This window comes from Bubalus bubalis, chromosome 2 (genome assembly GCF_019923935.1).
Source record: "Bubalus bubalis isolate 160015118507 breed Murrah chromosome 2, NDDB_SH_1, whole genome shotgun sequence".
NCBI classification, from domain to species: Eukaryota; Metazoa; Chordata; class Mammalia; order Artiodactyla; family Bovidae; genus Bubalus; species Bubalus bubalis.
This window is the reverse complement of record NC_059158.1, coordinates 179,459,242-179,474,669: the sequence shown is the minus strand read 5'-3', so window position 1 is coordinate 179,474,669 and position 15,428 is coordinate 179,459,242. Positions and strand designations below refer to the sequence as shown.

Here is a 15,428-nt window from a genome sequence, read left to right as displayed (position 1 = left end):
GTGGCCAAAGTACTGGAGTCTCAACTTCAACATCAGTCCTTCCAGTGAACACCCAGGAGTGATCTCCTTTAGGATGGACTGGTTGGATCTCCTTGTAGTCCAAGGGTCTCAAGAGTCTTCTCCAACACCACAGTTCAAAAGCATTAATTCTTCAGCACTCAGCTTTTTTTACAGTCCAGCTCTCACATCCATACATGACCACTGGAAAAACCATAGCCTTGACTAGACGGACCTTTGTGGACGAAGTAATGTCTCTGCTTTTTAATATGCTGTCTAGGTTGGTCATACGGAGAAGACAATGGCACCCCACTCCAGTACTCTTGCCTGGAAAATCCCATGGACGGAGGAGCCTGGTAGGCTGCAGTCCATGGGGTTGCTAAGCGTCAGACACGACTGAGCAACTTCACTTTCACTTTTCACTTTCATGCATTGGAGGAGGAAATGGCAACCCACTCCAGTGTTCTTGCCTGGAGAATCCCAGGGATGGGGGAGCCTGGTGGGCTGCCGTCTATGGGGTCACACACAGTTGGACACAACTGAAGTGACTTAGCAGCAGCAGGTTGGTCATAACTTTCCTTCCAAGGAGTAAGCATCTTTTAATTTCATGACTGCAATCACCATCTGCAGTGATTTTGGAGCCCAGAAAAATAAAGTCAGCCGCTGTTTCCACTGTTTCCCCATCTATTTGCCATGAAGTGATGGGACCGGATGCCATGATCTTAGTTTTCTGAATGTTGAGCTTTAAGCCAACTTTTTCACTCTCCTCTTTCACTTTCATCAAGAGGCTCTTTAGTACTTCTTCACTTTCTCCGATAAGGGTGGTGTCATCTGCATATCTGAGGTTATTGATATTTCTCCCGGCAATCTTGATTCCAGCTTGTGCTTCCTCCAGCCCAGAGTTTCTCATGATGCACTCTGCATATAAGTTAAATAATAGTCTTATTTTTAAGGTTAGTCCCTTAGTCGTGTCCAGTTCTTTGCAACCCCGTGGACTGTGGTCCTCTAGGCTCTTCTGTCCCCCTGTCCATTTTCCAGGCAAGAATATTGGAGTGGGTTGCTACTTCTTTCTCTAGGGGAATCTTCCTGACCCAAGGATCAAACCTCAGTCTCCTGCATTGCAGGCAGATTCTGTAGTGTCTGAGCCACCAGGGAAGCCCCAGAAAATCAGAGATTATGTAATTTTAAGGAACTTAACTTAGACCTGAGGCTAATGGGTTTGTTCCTGGAGTTTCCTTAAACCTTAGAAGGGGTCTAGGCTGTATTCCGCATAGAGACTAGGTTAGTCCTCCGATTCTGGATAGAGGGGCCCAGCATGGCAGCCCGTTTGTCCTCCACATTCTTCTCCATGATCACTGATGTCACTAATTCCTAGTGTGGTTACCACTAAATACTGCCCATGTTCTGCTCATTACCACCCTTTCTTCCCCAAATCTTATGGTACATGTGAATCCCTACCTTTTAAAATGTTCAACTCTAGAATTAAAAAAAAAATTTTTTTTTCTTTTATTTAAATTCCTATTCTTCACATTAGGTCATTTGACAATGTTGATTTTTAGACACCAGAATAGTTTAAAATCATTGGGGGGAAAATCTGCAGTACTAGCTTTTGCTTGGAAAACAGTTGTCAAGGAAATAGATTTTTGCAAAACATTGCTTCCCAGGAGAGCTCTCTCTTTCCATGTATCCCCACACTGAACATTATTCTCCTGTGCGATGCAGTAGGCAAAGGTACCACTGGCAGGTAATTTGTCTAGTCAACATCTAATTATGAATTAAAACCCTTGCTGTCACATTCTGAGGTCAGCAGCCAATGGTGGACCAAGTTCAAATTCAGTTTATAGTGCCTCTGCAATGTTCTTGGACTTACAGAAACGACAGAAGATTTCTTGGCCCTGGCCCTAGACAGGGAATAGGATTCTGTAAACTCTATTAGTAGACAATGGAGGCGCCTGATAGATGGAGCTGAAATTGCAAAACATTGTTCCATTAAAAGAAAAGGTGAAGGCTCCCGGGGCAGAGGCTGTGACTCAAGGCGGTCACGTGAGGAGATGCTTATCTCATGATTAGAGTGCTGCGGCCCAGACGCCAGCCAGTGGGACTTGGAGAATCTGTCACTGGTAGACATGCCAGTGTATGTATGATCTGCTCAGTTGTGAGCAGACCTCATAAGTGAGGCTGGTGGATTTAATTATCACTTGTGAGAACTTCGGCAAGAAAGTGCTGGCCCAGTTAGAGTTACGGCCAGCGACACTGGCAGGTGGTTAATTAGAGACCTCTCCAGTCCATGCAAGTGCAGGGCCACGTGTAGACAGGAGGAGAGCTGGTGACAAAGAAGCAGAGAAATGATCACGTCTCCATTATACCCGTTTGTGTCGGGATCTGTTGTACTTGCAGTCATCTATAATTACAAAAGCTGAGATACTGTGGGATGGTTATTGATACTATTCATTTTTGTCATGTTTCCTGGTAATGTCCCTTTGTGCCTAAGACAGGCATGTTTCTATAGTTACAGGCTGAAGAAGTGAAAGCTTCCTTGCTCTTAGCCATTTTGCAATCACAATATTCTAAAAAGCTATTTTGAGAGATAGTCAAGCCCAGTCTGTGGGGTGAAAAATGGACCCATTGTGACAAGAGCCTGAGTTATTGAAAAGACTTCATTTAACCAGAGTTCATGATGCCACATTCCTGGGTAGCAAGACAGAAAAGTGCTCCTCAACAGTTAACTGCGCTCTCCTCTCTTTCAAGTTACGTTCAATCCCATTATAGGTCAATCTCTAGTTCAGGTCCCATTTTGCATGTCCCATCTGACTGCATGAGAAGCCAGAAGTTGTGAATCTTTAAGCTTTTGATGAGTTTCAACCTAAGAAATGGTCACTGACGGGGAAAGTGGCAATTTAGGTATCACAGGTAGAGTCTGATTGCACCTCCGTGAAGTCAGTGATCTCCACCACCCTGCTGCTTCTGAAACTGCCCCATTAGTGGAAGAAATGGTGGCAGAGTTATCACCAGAAGTACTCCAAATCATTCTCTTTAAAGGTCACACTGGTGGAATTTTCGGATAACACCTGGGATTGCTCTTTTTTTTAAGTGGTATTTTAAGTGGTAAAGCAGCTGCTCCAGGCATGAGGAGAGGTCATCTTTTGGGTTTCAGATCTCTAGTTAAGGCTGTAACCCCGCTAAAGTGGTGATCGCTTAAGGATAATTAAATTCTGCATTGTTCACGCTAAACTCTTGAGATGGGCTGATTGGCATATTTAAATCTCATCTCCCAGGCATTTGCTAATTATCATAGTCTAGTTGGATAAAAACCTAATCAAATAGCTGTTTAGAGATGCTTTGCATTTTAAAACGTACCTCTGATTTTCCACTGGTTCTTTCCCTGACCTCAAGAGGGTTTAGACTTTTAAATGGTTTAAATAGCCACAGCAAATCACTCAGGAAACTTCATGCATTTTCATTTTCTCCTTTGCATCATTTCCATCCTTGACCCCCTTTCATCACCCTTGAATGAAGCTTTCTCACTTAGTGACTTCTCATCCACGAGGGGCCTGTTGAATCCCAGCTAATGCGGCTCATCTCTTCATTTTAAGTGGTACCAACCAGGCCCAGAGTCAGATCTGAGAGTGAATGGTTATCACATCTTTCTCGGGTCCACAAATGGAATACCAACTCCATGGTGAAACTAAGAAGAATTTCCTTCTCTTCTTGCTCAGAAAAAGAAAAACAGAGCAGTTTCTTGGGCCAGCATGTTGAGTTGAAGCCACCCTTCCTAGAAAAGGCACCCAAGACTGGGTTGTTATTTTATTAACAGCAGCTGGAGAAGACCCTGACCCTGGCCCCACCCTCATCCTGGGCCCAACCTTGCCAGCTGAACTGAGATCGTTTTAGGTGATGTTTTTTTTTTTTCTCAGCCACTGTGCTCAAAATTGGGAAAACATGACGGTTTTCTCCTTTATACAGAATATATGGCTGTCGGTGACAGAAGTCTCACCAAGGGCTTTCCTTTGTAGGCAGTGCTTAAAAGGGCCTGTCTTTGAGATTTATGAAAGAGCCCCCATGAGCCACCGTCACCCGTAGCTGTGCCTCAACTGCAAATACAGGGAAGAGGAATCTTGTGAAGGTTTTATCAAATCACCTGTCACTGGCCGTCAGCCCATTTGTCTCCTTTCTGTGAAAGGGTCTGTTTTGCCGGCTCTGTGGAAACTGCCACCTCCCTCCAGCAGGTGTACAGGCCCCAGCAGGAAGCCCAGATCTGGGGGCCGCTGAGAGCAAGTCTTCTCTTTCTTACTAGAAGCCAGAACGGCAGAGCTGGGGCAGGCACACTTGGTTACTTGAGAGTGTGTGTGGAGAGGTGGGGACTTGAGGGGGTGGGAGGAGAAAGCTCACACACAAGCCAACTGAAAGCCTGCAGGAGCCCTGATTCTGATCACTCAAACCATTCAAGGATCTATGAAGCTCGAAGATCTAAGTTTTCTGTCTTTCCTGGTCGTCCCACTAGTTCATCAAGATTAGAGCCTTCTGGTTTTCGTAGTTAATTAGTCTTTGGTCTTCTATTTCAGGGTTTTGAAATCAAATTGCTTGATGTTTTACTCTCTCCCGTGTGATTAGGTTATCTTTTATAATAGGGCTGCAATCATCCTTTCAGGAACACAGCACTTTAGCTCAGCACTGTCAAGGAAGATGTCCTAAATGTCCCTCGAAGTTTAGTCTTGTAGGAGTGAGAAAACACCACCACCCCCAATTATGGATCCAGAAGTGCCGCCACACATCATCCATCATCACAGACCTAGAAAAATGAAAAGGAAACCTTCTTCGAGCTGTCTGATTAATGCAGACTCAGGGAGTGCTTATGGGGTGGCAGCTCCTTGGCTTCATAGGATAAATGAGCCCCAGGACCTGTCTTTATATGGTGTTTGCAAGGCTGAGCAGGTCTGTTTACCGCTTTGAAATTCTCTCTCCTGGTGTGAACAGGTAACCTTATCAGTGGGTTTCACAAGGCATTCTGGCCCAAAAACGAAAGTATGTACTTAGGAATCTCTGCTGATGGGGAACTAGAGGGGATAAAGAGAAAAGTGAAATGCATGTCTCAGGCTACATGTGGGAAACAGGAGGAATTTGGTGGGGGTTTTTTTTGGATACTAATTAAGATCTCAGCTCAATTATCGTCTGGAGACCTTCCTCGGCCACCTCCGCTCATTCAGTCATCCTCTCCCCCAATCCCTTGCTTGATCTTTCTCCACAGTGCTTATCACTATTCAGAATTACCTTGCTTATCTGTCTCCTTCTTATTGTCCATCTCCCTACACTAGGGTATCCAGGCCATAAAGGTGGAAACCTTGCCTGTCTTCTTCACTGCTGCATGTACCAGAACATGGGGTACATAGTAAAATGCTCAGTACACATTTTTTTAAATAAAGGTGAAGGGAGGTTGAGAAAGGAACAGGAAGAGGCAAAGATTGGAATCAGACCTAGGTGTGAATCCAAACCCTCCACTTATTGGCTGTGTGCCCTTGGAATAGTTACCAAACCTCTGTGAGCCTCAGTTTCCTATTCTGTAAAATGGGCAGGTATTAACCTGCTTCCCAGAATAGCAGTGGAGGATTAAATGAGATAAGGTATATGGTAACTTCTGGCAAAGGGCTGGTACAGGGAGGTGCTCGATAAATACTGGCTCATCCTCCAAGGCTTGATTAAAACAGTTTTACCAGACAGGAAACAGGGCCCTCTACTGTCTAAGAGTGTCCAGTGGTCCTCAAGCCTCCTTCTTGGGTCTAGGAATGGTGTCCCCAAGGGAAATAGTGCTAATCGTTTTCTGGCTCCAAGGAGAGCCACTCTAGTGTAGGCGGTCTCACATGGTTCTAGATGCAGGAGTCAAGGATGGGGTCCTAGGGTTCTGTGCTCAGACCTGGTTCCTCACGAGATGGCAGCACTGCCTGGAAAACAAGACTGCTGTCCTCCTGAGGTCGTTCGCTCTCATCCGAGGCTGAAGGTCCCCATGCACGCCCCAAAGGCCCTGAAGCAGGTCACCGAGGCCCCTTGCTGTCACAGAGGTGCCACCAACAGCCTTTGGAAACTGGTTTTCAAGGCTTATCTTCCAGATTTCAAATGGCATTACCTCCCTAAACAACCTGGCAACAGAGATAACGTCTCTCTGCATTTCTGTCACGATCTCTCTACAGCTCCCTTTGGTATGTTCCTTGTTTTCACATAAACCTGTTTTTTTCCCCTTTCTTTTTAAAAATTCTTAACATTTAGACAAAGAACTGGTTCTGCCTCTCTCACGTTTGCAGAGGCCTCAGCCTCTGCTGGGGCAGCTTTAAAGCAGGTCATCCCCTCCCTTTTCGCAGACTGAGCCTTCGGGAACTAGAAATTTGGACGGTGCTTGTTTTCAAAAAGAAACAGTCCTCAGGATGGGCCGCGTGGCACCAGTTAGCAGCCAGTCCTCATTTTGATTCTGTGTGCCACATGCCATCCAGAGGTGCTGGGTTGATGTTTTGTTCATTCGCTCATTGGACAGTGAAGCAGCCTGGTGAGATGGAAAGGGACACAGCCTTTTGAATCAGTCAGACCTCAGCTTCAAACAGTGGCTCTGCCACTTGCCAGCTGCTGCTGCTGCTAAGTCGCTTCAGTCGTGTCCGACTCTGTGCGACCCCACAGACGGCAGCCCACCAGGCTCCCCCATCCCCGGGATTCTCCAGGCAAGAACACTGGAGTGGGTTGCCATTTCCTTCTCCAGTGCATGAAAGTGAAAAGGAAGTCGCTCAGTCTGTCCAACTCTAGCGACAGGGTCCCAAATGTTTGGAACAGGAGACGCTAATCTTGCCTGGGAAGGCTGTAGAGAGGGAAGCAGTGTACTGTTGTGATTAAGTGTGCAGACTCCCAAGCGGTCTTCTTGGATCCATTGCCTGGCCCCGCCACTGTTTGTTCTGCATCCTTGGGCAAGTCAGTTAACCCTTCAGGACTCACCTGCTTCCTTCACCCTATAAAATAGGGAGAACAATGGTAACCCACCCTACAGGGTTGGTGTAGGATGAAGTGCTTCTGAAAGGCTTAGCCCAGGGCTCCGCCCCGGCTCGGTGCTCAGTGCATGTCCACCACTGGATAACGGAGGTAACACACGCAGCCATTATTATTACTAATGTGCTTTGTTGACTTCCTCTGTTGGGACAGCCTCGTGCTAGGAGGTTGAGGCTGCGTTGGTGAATAGGTCACAGTTCAAGGGCAGGGGAGGCAGACATGAGAGAAATCATTATCCTGCGGAAGTCTGCAGCACTGTCACAGATGGAAGACAGGAGGCTGTAGGACAGTGAATTCCAGAATGCGGGTACTATGCTCCAGAACCTTAGAATTCCTTTTGCAGAAAAAGGACTGTGCTGGGGTGGAAAGTGGTTTGGAGGCTGAGCGGGGCTTGTTCATTCAGTTTTCATTGGGAAATGCTAATGCGCTGAAGTAATATGTTAGTTTCCTATTGTTGTAGTCACAAATTACACAAGTTTAATGACTTAAAACCACAACTTTTCTTTTTTATGCTTCTGGAGATCAGAAGTCTAACAGGAGTGGCTTTCTGGGCTAGAATCAAGGTGTTGGCCAGGTTGCATTCCTCTCTGGAAGCTCCAGGGGGAAATCCATTCCCTGGCCTTTTCTAGCTCCTGGAGGTTCCCTGGATTCGTTGGCTTATGGCCCCTTCCTCCATCCTCAAAGCCAGCGATGGCCAGTGGAGTCCTTTTCACATCTCACCATGTTGACGCTCTTGCCTCCCTCTGTCACTTCTAAGGACCCCATGAATCCACTGGGCTTACTTGGATAACCCAAGCTAATGTCCCCCTCTCAAGATCAGCTGATTACTAATCTTAATTCTATCTGAAAACTTAGTTCCACTTCACCATACATACTCACAAGTTTCAGGGATTAGGACATGGGCACCTTTGGGGGGCCATTATTCTGCCAGACCTAGGTGGGAAGGTGCTGTCTGTCTTTGAGATATTATCCAAAGGCTGAAACTTGGAGAATGGAAGGGGCCTGGGAAGTGGTCAGAGACAAGCCGTTCAGGCATGTTGCCTTGGAAAGCTCTTGGAAGCTCTTACACAGAAATGACATTTAATGGCTTGAAAGCCTGGCGTGCTGCAGTCCATGGGGTCGCAGAGAGTCAGACATGACTGCGCGACTGAACAAAAACAACAATTTTTATTTTTATTCATTTTAAAATGATTTTTTTCTTTTATTTATTTGGCAGCACCAGGTGGTAGTTGTGGTACATAGTATCTTTACTGTTTGTTTTTTTTTTAGTTACAGCTTGCAAACTCTTGGTTGCAGCACATGGGATCTAGTTCCCTGACCAGGGATTGAACCTGGACTCCCTGCATTGGGAGCACAGAGTCTTAGCCACTGGACCACCAGGGAAGCCCCTAATGGCTTGCGTTTTTAAAGGGCTTACTCTGGTGGATATATAGACCGAGGATGCAGGAGCAGGGGCAAGAGAGGAAGCAGGGAGACTGTGCTGAGGTTAAGGGACAGTGGTAGGCTGGGAGGCAGCTGGGAAAGAGAGAATGAGAGATATCATTGACAGACTTGCTGGAGAGTGAACATGAGGTGTGGAGCTGAAGGAGACTCCAGAGGACTCGGAGGCTTCAGAGTACAGTGCTGCCTTCTCCAATCTTGGAAAGATAATGAACGTGGAGCCCACGGCCGCAGCCACCAGTGCTGCCACTTCCAACAGGGTTTTCTGTCTGCGGGGAGCTGTGTCGAATGCCTAGCCTTGTAATGACAGTCAGCCCTCCGTATCCATGGGTTTTGCATCGGTGGATTTGACCAACTGAAATTCAGTCTGAGGTTGGTGAATCCATGGATGCAGAACCCGAAGATAAGGAGGACCAACTGTACCAAGTCATTTTACATAAGGGGTTGGGGCATCTGTGGCTATTGATATCTGCGGGAGGTCCTGGCTACCAAGGGACGACTGCAATCCTTACATCCCTGTTGGAGGCAGGCACGGTAATCGCTCGATTCTATGAGAGGCATGGGCTTCCCTGATAGCTCAGCTGGTAAAGAATCCACCTGTAATGCAGGAGACCCCAGTTCAATTCCTGAGTTGGAAAGATTGCCTGGAGAAGGCATAGGCTACCCACTCAAGTATTCTTGGGCTTCCGTGATGGCTCAGTCAGTAAAGAATCCATTTACAATGCAGGAGACCTGGGTTGGGAAGATCCCCTGGAGGAGGGCATGGCAACCCACTCCAGTATTCTTGCCTGGAGAATTTTATGGACAAAAGAACCTGGCAGACTGTGGTCCATGGAGTCGAAAAGAGTCGGACATGACTGAGCAACTAAGCACAGCACATGAGAGGCAGAGGGTATTGTGACCAAGAGTGTAGACTGTCTGGGTTTGAATCCTGGCTCTGCCACTTACTTGATGTGACACTTGGGCCTGTGCCTCAGTTTCCTCGTATGAGAATGGGAGAAATGATATACTAACCTTAACGCAGAAAGTGAAGAGGAACTAAAAAGCCTCTTGATGAAAGTGAAAGTGGAGACTGAAAAAGTTGGCTTAAAGCTCAACATTCAGAAAACGAAGATCATGGCATCCGGTCCCATGACTTCATGGGAAATAGATGGGGAAACAGTGGAAACAGTGTCAGACTTTATTTTTGGGGGCTCCAAAATCACTGCAGATGGTAACTGCAGCCATGAAATTAAAAGACGCTTACTCCTTGGAAGGAAAGTTATGACCAACCTAGATAGCACATTCAAAAGCAGAGACATTACTTTGCCAACAAAAGTCCATCTAGTCAAGGCTATGGTTTTTCCTGTGGTCATGTATGGATGTGAGAGTTGGACTGTGAAGAAAGCTGAGCGCCAAAGAATTGAGGCTTTTGAACTGTGGTGTTGGAGAAGACTCTTGAGAGTCTCTTGGACTGCAAGGAGATCCAGCCAGTCCATTCTGAAGGAGATCAGCCCTGGGATTTCTTTGGAAGGAATGATGCTAAAGCTGAAACTCCAGTACTTTGGCCACCTCATGCAAAGAGTTGACTCATTGGAAAAGAGTCTGATGCTGGGAGGGATTGGGGTCAGGAGGAGAAGGGGACGACAGAGGATGAGATGGCTGGATGGCATCACCAACTTGATGGACGTGAGTTTGAGTGAACTCTGGGAGATGATGGTGGACAGGGAGGCCTGGTGTGCTGCAATTCATGGGGTCGCAAAGAGTCTGACATGACTGAGCGACTGAACTGAACTGAACTGAAACTTATAAAATTAGTGTGAAGATTAAAAGAGTTGACATATATGTGAAACACTGATGACCCACTTAACATATATATATATATATATATATAAAGCATAATATAACAGTATCATTATCTTTAAACAAATGAGATCACTGAGGCACAGTGAGGTTAAGTGTCTTGTCTAAAGGCACACAGCTAGGGAAATCTGGGACCCAAAGCCAGGCTCTTATCCTCCATGCCTTAGCTCCCCCTTGAGAAGGCCTCTCAGAGCTGTGGCAAGAACTATATGTTCTAGTAGGTACAAGCGCCCTTATCATGGTGCTTGGCACATGCTGTATGTTCCATAGTGCGTGTGTGTGTGAGTGTAGTTTCTTTTTCTGTAGAATGGGAGTGATGATGACACCCACCCTGCCTCACCCACAGGATCGTAAGACTCAAATCAGGAAGGCAAAGCACAGTGGAAATGGTAGAGCTAGCTGCACATGGGTGGTTTTTATACTCAGTTTCTTCAAAATGTCCTCGTTGAATGATTTCCCCTTGGAATTTCCCTCACAGATGTGCTGCGGTCTTTCCGGTTGTCAGTCATCCTTGTCCCTGTCTCCTGCCTCCACCCTGATGCCCCGTCTTTGATAGACTAGAGTGGGGAGGACCCTTCACTTTACAGATGGGGAGCCAACCTCAGTACAGTGGCAGAGCTCAGACTCGCTGTGACCTTCTCCATCAGCATCTTTTGTCTGCCTGCAGACCCTGCACCAAGAGCATACATGTGTGCGGTAGGAAAGTGTCTCACCCACTCTTGCTCCACCTGTGGGCCTCACAGGGAGTGTTGGAAATCTTGAAGTGTGTGTGGGGGGTGGAGTAGAGATGTGAATAAATTTGCATTTGGAATAATCACTGTGGCCATAGTGTGGGGCACTGTGTAAGAGGCCAAAGAGGATCCTCTAGGCCAGTTTGGAGGCTGCTGCAGGGGTCCCCCAGAGGGGTGGGAGGGATATGGATTCAAGAGGTGGTGCAGGGAGAAGTGAATGGTGAGAGACTTGGTAGATAGATTAAAAGGGAGCAGTCATCCTATGGCTGCTTTTGACTGAGCACGTATTACGTACCAGCTGCTGTGCTAAGCGCTCTGTGTGTGTTATCTTATTTACTCCCAGGGCTATCATAAGGATTAAATGTTCCTGTCCTTTTACAGATGAGGAAACTGAGACTCAGAGAGGTCAAGTCACTCACTCAAGACCACACAGCCAGTAGGTGGCAGAGCCCTAGAACAGCTTCTCAAATTTTAATGTGCGTTTGGATCACCTGGTTCAGTTCAGTTCAGTCGCTCAGTCGTGTCCAAGTCTTTGCAACCCCATGAACCGCAGCACGCCAGGCCTGTTTGTCCATCACCAACTCCTGGAGTTCATCCAAACCCATGTCCATTGAGTCGGTGATGCCATCCAACCATCTCATCCTCTGTCGTCCCCTTCTCCTCCTGCCCTCAATCTTTCCCAGCATCAGGATCTTTTCAAATGAGTCAGCTCTTCACATCAGGTGGCCAAAGGATTGGAGTCTCAGCTTCAACATCAGTCCTTACAATGAACACCCAGGACTGATCTCCTTTAGGATGGACTGGTTGGATCTCCTTGCAGTCCAAGGGACTCTCAAGAGTCTTCTCCAACACCACAGTTCAAAAGCATCAATTCTTCGGTGCTCAGCTTTCTTTATAGTCCAACTCTCACATCCATACATGACCACTGGAAAAACCATAGCCTTGACTAGATGGACCTTTGTTGACAAAGTAATGTCTCTGCTTTTCAATATGCTGTCTAGGTTGGTCATAACTTTCCTTCCAAGGAGTAAGCATCTTTTAATTTCATGGCTGCAGTCACCATCTGCAGTGATTTTAGAGCCCAGAAAAATAAAGTCAGCCACTGTTTCCACTTTTTCCCCATCTATTTGCCATGAAGTGATGGGACCTTGTCTAATTCAATGAAACTAAGCCATGCTGTATGGGGCCACCCAAGATGGATGGGTCATGATGGAGAGATCTGACAGAATGTGGTCCACTGGAGAAGGGAATGGCAAACCACTTCAGTATCCTTGCCTTGAGAACCCCATGAACAGTATGAAAAGGCAGAAAGATAGGACACTGAAAGATGAACTCCCCAGGTTGGTAGATGCCCAATATGCTACTGGAGATCAGTGGAGAAATAACTCCAGAAAGAATGAAGGGATGGAGCCAAAGCAAAAACACCACCCAGTTGTGGATGGGACTAGTAATGGAAGCAAGTTTCGATGCTGTAAAGAGCAATATTGCATAGGAACCTGGGATGTTAAGTCCATAAATTAAAGCAAATTGGAAGTGGTCAAACAGGAGATGACAGAGTGAACATCGACGGTCTAGGAATCAGCGAACTAAGATGGACTGGAATGGGTGGATTTAACTCAGATGACCATTATATCTACTACTGTGGGTAGGAATCCCTTAGAAGAAATGGAGTAGCCATCATAGTCAACAAAAGAGTCCAAAATGCAGTACTTGGATGCAGTCTCGAAAACGACAGAATGATCTCTGTTCATTTCCAAGGCAAACCATTCAATATCATGGTAATTCAAGTCTATGCCCTGACCAGTAACACTGAAGAAGCTGAAGTTGAACAGTTCTATGAAGACCTACAAGACCTTCCAGAACTAACACCCAAAAAAGATGTCCTTTTCATTATAGGGGACTGGATCCTTTTCATTAGAGGGGGCTGGAATGCAAAAGTAGAAACACCTGGAGTAACAGGCAAATTTGGGCTTGGAGTACAGAATGAAGCAGGACAAAGGCTAATGGAGTTCTGCCAAGAGCATGCACTGGTCATAGCAAACACCCTCTTCCAACAACACAAGAGAAGTCTCTACACATGGACATCACCAGATGGTCGACATCAAAATCAGATTGATTATATTCTTTGCAGCCAAAGATGGAGAAGCTCTATACAGTCAGCAAAAACAAGACCAGGAGCTGACTGTGGCTTAGATCATGAACTCCTTATTGGCAAATTCAGACTGAAATTGAAGAAAATGGATCACCTGGAGATCTTGTTAAATGCTGGCTTTGGTTCAGCCGGTCTGGGATGGGCCCCAAGATGCTGCATTCCTAACATGCTCCCCGGATTTGCCCCACTGCTGGTCCCTGGACCACACTGAATAACAGAGGTCTGTCTGTCTCCAGGGCTCACATTCTCAGCCATGGTGCCTTAGAACAGCTGCAGATGGCGGGAGATTTCTGAAGCTACTCAAATCTGAATCCCACCCTGGGCAGGATGTGGAAGAGCTTTCTGGACCTCAGATAGGTCGGAAGTTGTTTCACATTTTCACTTCCTCCCTTTGCCCAATAGCTCAAGCAAACCCAGAAGTGAGAGGGTTGGAGGTAGCACCTCTCCGTCTATTCCCCACCCGCCCCTCCACCCCTCAGCACAACCAGACCCCATCCTGTGGTCTGCTTCTGAACCAGGGACTAGGGGTCACGTACATTCACAGATGTCTCCGCAGTTGTCAATCAGATCATTTTGTGGGGGCCCCACTGACGGGGGTGGATTGAGAAATCTAATGTGGATGGTTATTAGTACCAAGCTGTCAGCTGTTTGCCTGGGCTGTACTGAAAATGAAGGGGAACAAAATCGACCCAAAGTTCTAATCTCTTAATCTGTGTGATCATTAGCTCCTGGGATGATTGGAGACCAAGCCCTTTCCCATTCAGCCCCTGCAGATGGGCTAGGTGTCACTGCTGGGAGACGCCAATAAGGCTGCAAGTCACTGTGTGAGCACTTTAATGACTGGGAAAATCCATTTCCCTTCTTGGCAGCTTTGTGATGTTGCAACTGTGCTTCTGGGTCATCGCCAGCCCTGATCTGTCTGTGCGCATGCTTTATGTTAAAAAGGGGAAGATGTCTCACTTGTTCCGTGATCGCTCCTTTCTCCCTAGTTGCCACCAAAGAACTTTCTGAGGCAAACTTTCTGTCCAGTTTTGCACTCTCCAGACAGTCTTCCAGTATTCCCATTTCTTTGTCTCCTCAAACACATCCTTTCTGTCTTGGCTCTATTGTTTGGGGGCTTCTTAGGCTGGGGTGGGTGTCAGTGGCAGGGGCGATAGCCATGGATTCTAGTTTCCTGCAGGACAGAATTCTAGAACTCTGAGACAGGGAGAAAGAACATCTTAAGCAAAATAATAATGTCTACCTCAAACTTGTAAATATTTTTCATTGTAAGATTTCATGTCATTGCAATTTGTTCAGGTGGACAAGAACAGCTTTTGTTTGAGAGAGAACTGAAGAGGTGTCTTAGGATTCGGCTCCAATTGCTCTGCCTGTCTTTCCGTCACTGGAGCTTTGTTGCCTTCCTCTGCAGAGCTTGGCAAGGGAATGCTTTGTGGTCTATTGTTAGGTGTTCTTTGAAACTATAAATCATAGGCTGCTGGAAGGGAGGGGCTTCCAGAGACCATCCAGAGCTCCCTCTGTCTCTAGCATGGACATGCATGGATGCACACACACACACACACACGTAGATACATACACATACAGATGATGACCGCCTGGTGTGTATTTCCAGATCCCAGTGGGGGCAGAGGTGTTTAGTTCTCCTGTCTGTTGATTCTTACAGCCACATTTTGAGTCTGTCCCAGATTTCTCTTGCTGTAGCTCAGGCTGCCCCTGCCTACATCAGCTGCTTCACTGTCCTGGCCCATCTTTTTGGAAACATGACCATCCCTGCGCTATTAACTTACGCATCTAGGCGATGAAAAGTCATTTTCCTTGTCTGGTCTCACATGGTTCTTGTAAAATGTGGCTTGGCAAATAGGTAATGTCTCTGGCATTAAATCCTATTTGACGGTGAGGTTCTGGCTCTCTGCTTCTATTTATGTTGTTTCTCTTGCTGGTTGGGCCCTTTCTGACTCCTGGCTGTAAAGGCCTTCTACTTTGTCAAAACCCACTCCTTCCCATCCACCCCATGGCTAATCAGCCATGCACTCCCTTTGACTTAGGAGTAGCATTGTATCATTTTTCCTTGCTTTTCATTTAACAATCTTTCATTTTCACCTTACAAACATTTATAGATATTCGTTGTAGAAAATCCAGAAAATATAGATCAATAGGAAGAAAAAATGACCACTAAACCACTCACTATCTGATATAACCACTGTCAACATTTTTGTGCATATCCTTCCTGTCTTTCTCCTTTGAAA

The 15,428-nt window shown here is 46.4% G+C and overlaps 1 protein-coding gene and 1 non-coding gene across 2 annotated transcripts in view; one reads left to right on the top strand and one right to left on the bottom strand.

Annotated features, from left to right (window-relative positions):
* The window catches only part of MAN1C1 (mannosidase alpha class 1C member 1), a 151,788-nt gene that overhangs the window by 36,619 nt on the left and 99,741 nt on the right, over positions 1-15,428 (top strand). The window lies entirely within an intron of this gene.
* Positions 8,328-8,400, bottom strand: TRNAG-CCC. Its single transcript has one exon. It is a non-coding gene; the product is annotated as a tRNA-Gly (tRNA).